Genomic DNA, 6,000 nt, shown 5'->3' on the forward strand with positions numbered 1-6,000 from the left:
AAATAACAAAAAGTATTTCAAAAAAGTTTCTAAAGCTAATTCAATCATTATGAAATTAAACTTCCTGAGCGTCGTATAAAGTACTTGGGTAAAGGTATTCAAATATTTTTTAAAGGGTACTAGAACAAAATATTTTGAACATTCTCTTGAAGTATCTGTATTCAAAATCAAATACTAATTTTCCATTATTTGTTTAAGTTTACTTATGCATTTTCCATTTTAGTTTTAATTTTTTTTTAATTGAGTAAAAAAATGAGACTGGATTCAGATTTTATTTTACAGTGAATGATACTCTGTTGAAATCCTAATACTTGAACAAAAGTATCAAGTGTATGTTTTGATAGTTACACCAAATGATATTGTGCAAAATTATCTCTCAAATTAACGTAATACATGAAAATCAGGTTTGTGTAATTAACTATTAGGTTAGAACAATAAAAATTTACTTTTACAATATTACCTCACAATATAATATGAATGTTAAAAAAAGCAATATTTTACAGTTTCGAGTTAATAATAACTAAGATGGGGTTTATAGCCGAGATTCGTCCAATGAATAATACTAGTTATCATTGATAATTATATACTATAGAGTAATTATATTTACCTTTATCTTCATTATAACGCCCATTGCAAATTATTGACATTTCAATAGCCAATTTTCCACCACAGAATTGCACTGGTTTTTCCCAGTAGGTTTTGTTGTTGATAATAGGCAACCCCAAAACTGCATTAGCACAAACTAACATTATTGTAATAAAAAATAAAACCTTCATGATTATCTGAAACATTCAACATATACTGTGGAATATATACCTATTATAAACAAAACAAAAAAATGAATTAAATTGCTTATTCAATAAAAAAAAAAATAATATTAGTATGTATTGCTCTTGTTCATTATTTAATCAATATTTTTAATGAAGATCAATTGATATACTATTATATTATACTTTTAACACAATTTAAATACAGTTCTAAAAATTGATGTATGTAGCAATAGTGGTGTACACAGATATTTTCAATGAGATGGGTTATGTAAATCATTCATGTGTATATTGTATATGTCACATCCACATAGTAAAATCACTTGTTTCATGAAATGGAATATCCAAAATAGTGAAAATCGTCCAGATAGTGAATACATTTGACGAAAACACATTATATGGACATTACCTATATGGCTATATATGTACTTTGTGTTAGTATTATATTTGAATTAAGATTGCTATGTTATTTAGCAATAAATAATTAAATAATATTATATTACTATAATTATTGTATTTTATTTTATTGTATTGTATTGTATTATATGATATATAATATAATTATTCATTGCTTAATAACATAACAATCTTGTTTTATCTGTAATAATTACACTAAGTATACAATATAGGTATTGTTTATATAATGGGTTAGTTTTACATTAATAAATGCCACGGATAATTTAACTTAAAGAGCAGTTTGTTTATGGCGAATAATAGTAACATACCTTTATCGAGAAGATTCACTGTGTAGACTATATTTGATGGCTCGCTTTATCTGGTAGAAGAGTAACAAATTAGTTGTATAAACACTGTAGCTTAGGTAATTAAATTGTGATGCTTCAAGGTATAGCGCAGAATACGTAATGCGAGCAAGGTATGGCCCTACTTATGTATATCAGGACTCTAGGTAGAGAAGGTGTAGTATAAGTGGGGATTAAATGATCACACTCACGTGACAACGGTCCCTTAGGTGTAGGAGCGCATCAGAGTTCCTATTGTTACCTATTGTTCATTTCTACTGCTGAAATAAAATTCCACGTGTTTATTTAACATATAGGTACTTACGTATACCTACGAATATTAATATCACATAAGTCCACGCCATATAAGATTTTTTTCGGCAGATACCTACCTGGAAGATAATCATATAGAATAGGTACAACGAGTGTAGTGAAATCGATAATAAGTGTAAATTTATAAAAGTCCAATCATTAAGGTTAAGGACGTCGTCTTCGCATTCGCTGTCTCTGTCTTTAAAACGTTGTAAATTGTACACCCCCTGTAATTTGTTTAAATCTGTTATTCGGTAGCCGGTAGGTAGTTAAATGGATAATGCATTAAGCTAAGAATTTAGGGTTTTCACTGATCAAATTATGATTCACCCGTTCAGTATGTCGGCGGCTTAATGTTTTTTTCAACTTACACAATTTGGACCTAAAATTCCTAGATGACTAGATCATTTCGTTACTAAATGTTTGCTATAGACTGGTGTATGGACAAGTCCAGGATCAGTAAATTTCGTATCTGACACTAACTGAAACACAATATTTCTACCCGGAAAGTGGCGAGAGCTGATGATCTCTGTGAAGATACTAACATTGTTTTTTCTAAAAATCGGAGATTAGTTAGTTAATGCATTCCAGCACTCAGTGGTAATAACTAATTAGTCTCCCTCTCCCAATGCTTTCCGAAAAAATTCGTACTTACATATATTATGGGTGCTATTTACCCGATGACAGGTTAGACAGGTTTTACTCACTATACAGTAAGTTAAAATACTGTTTCATGAATTATATATAAATGGGGTTCTGAAACATTTCACAGTGTAACTCATCTTAGAAAATGTATAAAGTTAAGGTTGGAAAATACTTACATAGCGACCAGTTGTTTCCATAAAGGAACGGGGGCGCACTGGTTTCAACTTGTTTCGCCTCCTAAAGCCCTATACTGTGCTCCGGTTCGTCCTTTGCTTGAATATGGTTCAGTCCTCTGAGGCCCCTCCACTGTTAGTATTCATAAAAAATTCCTCTGCATCGCGGCTTATAGATTTAATATCCCTACTCTCCTTATGACTCCTCTGTTAAACGTGCCCTGAATATTTCCTCACTATAGCTTACCATCGTCGTAAGTAATTATGTAGACAACTAAAATTATAACTAAAACTACAATTACAGTTAAAATTAACTATCAATGAAGCTACTTTATTTTAGTTTTTAACAACTGCTAATTCTAATATTAATTGTTTTTTAACTACAAGTCTACAACTACCACTATCTCTATTAGGTACCACAACTACTATGACATTTGATGATATGCTACTGTTATGTGAAAATCATATTGAAAAAAGCAGATCACTGCTGTTAAGTTCAAAATATATAGATAAGGTTTAAAATTAATTTTAAAATAATAAAAATATATAATTTTTAACCACACTTTTTCCACATAGAATACATAAATAAAATGTCACACTTGACTGTGTTGTCTATTTAGCAGTTATTATCATGTGTAGTTAACTTTAATAATGTTGAATGAATTGACCTATTAGCAAATTTAGGTAACTAAGTATGGTAGTGTGTCTCCTTAAACATTAAATATTTGACTCATAATTGTATAATCTTAAATATTAAAACTAAAATTTTAAAAGGATACAACAATATAGTACATTCATTAATAAGTTCAACGATGAGTTCTTTCTATACCTAAATCATAACTTATAAATCAAATTGCTTTAATAGTAAATGGTGATGATGAGACTAATTACAGATAGATATTTTTTTAATGTATACATATAATATACCTATAAGCAAATATAATGAACAAGTATTTACTTGTTTCTATGCTTAGGAGTATTATTTATTGACTGATTTCATCAACTGGAGAGAATATATGATTTATAAACGCATAATTATTATGTTATTTTATATTCTTGTTATCAAGCATATCAGTTTAAATCTGCCAAAAATTAACATTTATTCTATAGTTGAAACTCAATTAAAAATTACACATTTTTTAAACCATAAAGGGATACTTTTATTGTTATAACTTACATTATACTTATATTAAATGGGATCTAAAAAACATTAAAATCTCAATAAGGAAAATGTCGAAACTCTTAATAATTCATACTAACAAGGAAGAAGAATGTTTTACATTTTATATTTTATATTTATTCATAGTTACAATACTACAACATTGAACATAATACACAATAATAAAATATAGATTTGCAAAACAAACCTTTATCCACTGATTGATTTTATGCAATTAAGTATCCAACCATTGATTTCTTAAGTTTGTTATGGTTTATAGACAAAAAAAGAAAAAAAAATGTGCATTAAAAATTAAATACATATTCATATTACATACTTACATCCATATTTTCAATGTGCCCAGAATATTTTCAATATCTTATTCTATGGATTTGATTTTTTACATTTGTTATTGAAAAATGTTTTAATATTCATCTTAACTTAGTAAATACTTTATAATCGGTACTATTATTTAATAATTCACATTTAATTCAGTAAAATCACAAACTAGACCTCACTTAAGTTTACTTTTTAATTAGTGAAATTATTGAAAACTTGGTATACTTTAAGGCTTTGAGTCTTTGAACGAATATAGTGTTTTACTATTTTTCGTTTGTCATACCATTCTCTGCATAGGTATAAAATATTTTGAAATAATTTCATAAATGGTTTATGTTTTTCTGTAGGAATATTATGAGCTGAATCCCACAACCACCACTAAAAAGCTTGTTAATTGATTCAATTGCTTAAAAGTGTTAGGAGCATATTCATTACATTTTTAACGTTAAATATTATTTTATCAACTTAAAACATGAAAATGATTTTTGGTGCTATTTGAGTCAGTATAAACACACAAAATCAGTGTATAAGGTGATATCTCCAAGAAATATATAATTTAAATCTGAACTACCTACTATAAATTCATTAATCATAAATAACTAATTAGGATAGCCTTTAAGATATCTTTTAATTTGAATACAGATATATTATATAATACATTTTAAATTCAAAGTAATTTTATGCAAAATGTGTAGTTTATATTTTTCTAACTTGAATATGTCAGTTTCAACTAGAATTATTCTACTTCTCAAAAAATAAACAATGTATATAAAATAAGTGAATATAATATTGAATTTGGTGACAGGGATCATTTAAATATAGTTTTAAATTTATTTATGCAATATGATATTCCTATATTCATTTTTATCATTTATTATGGTTGTTACGATAAGTATGTGAAGTATAATAGAAATTCTTGTTTTTTGTAAACCTTATATATCAATTGCACTCTTCTCAAACTTTGTTCTTTCGTAGTTAAAATTATTATTTATTTATTTGATTAAATTTTAATTGATTGATTGATTTAAAAAGGATATTTTAATCTAATTATTTTAAATTTGAACCTCCCCTCTTAGAAACTAACCGTTGTCCGCTCTGCAAATCAAGGCTTTTGGAGACATTAATTTATTACTTTATTTAAATAATATGATTCTTAAAAGGTAATAAATATAAATATTATTATTATTTATAAGTCTCCTCTTACAAATAGTTATATGCATAATGTATTGAATTGTACACTGTCAAATTGACAACCACCATGGTAAATAACGCGCTTTACAATAGTTTCTTTAATAAATTGTTAAATCGAATAAAAATTTCAAAATATTTTGATTATTTTTGAACGATTTATAAACTTTTTAAATTTTCAGTTTTTAATTTTTTTCTCTAAGCATTGATAAAAAAATTGCATTTATATCTAAGATTTACAAATATGATACAAGGCCATGACTTTTTTACATAAACAATTTTAGTTCAAAATTGGACAAAAATGATAAAATTTAACAAAATTCACAAATTATTTTGTAATATAAATGAACAAAAAGTTATATAGACAAAGATTGAAAATTTCAACAAACCTTCTATAATTATTTCATTCTTTAAGTAATGATCTAAAAATAGATATTTTAAGTCTATTGTAGGTAGTTATTATATAGTATAAACAAATCAATTCTTTAATATTATGACAATTTTTATCCCCCCCCCCCCCATCACAACATAAATAATCCTTGTATCCTGATCTCATTGACACGGGTAGTACTAGTGTGTTACTGATCTCATTCTTAATAAGTATAATAATAAAAAAACAACACAACTCAGTTCATCATAGTAAGTTTATTTTTAATTTAACAATCCATATTGATTAC

This window comes from Diuraphis noxia, unplaced genomic scaffold (genome assembly GCF_037042655.1).
Source record: "Diuraphis noxia isolate RWA-SAM2 unplaced genomic scaffold, SU_Dnox_SAM2 contig0001, whole genome shotgun sequence".
Lineage (NCBI taxonomy): Eukaryota > Metazoa > Arthropoda > Insecta > Hemiptera > Aphididae > Diuraphis > Diuraphis noxia.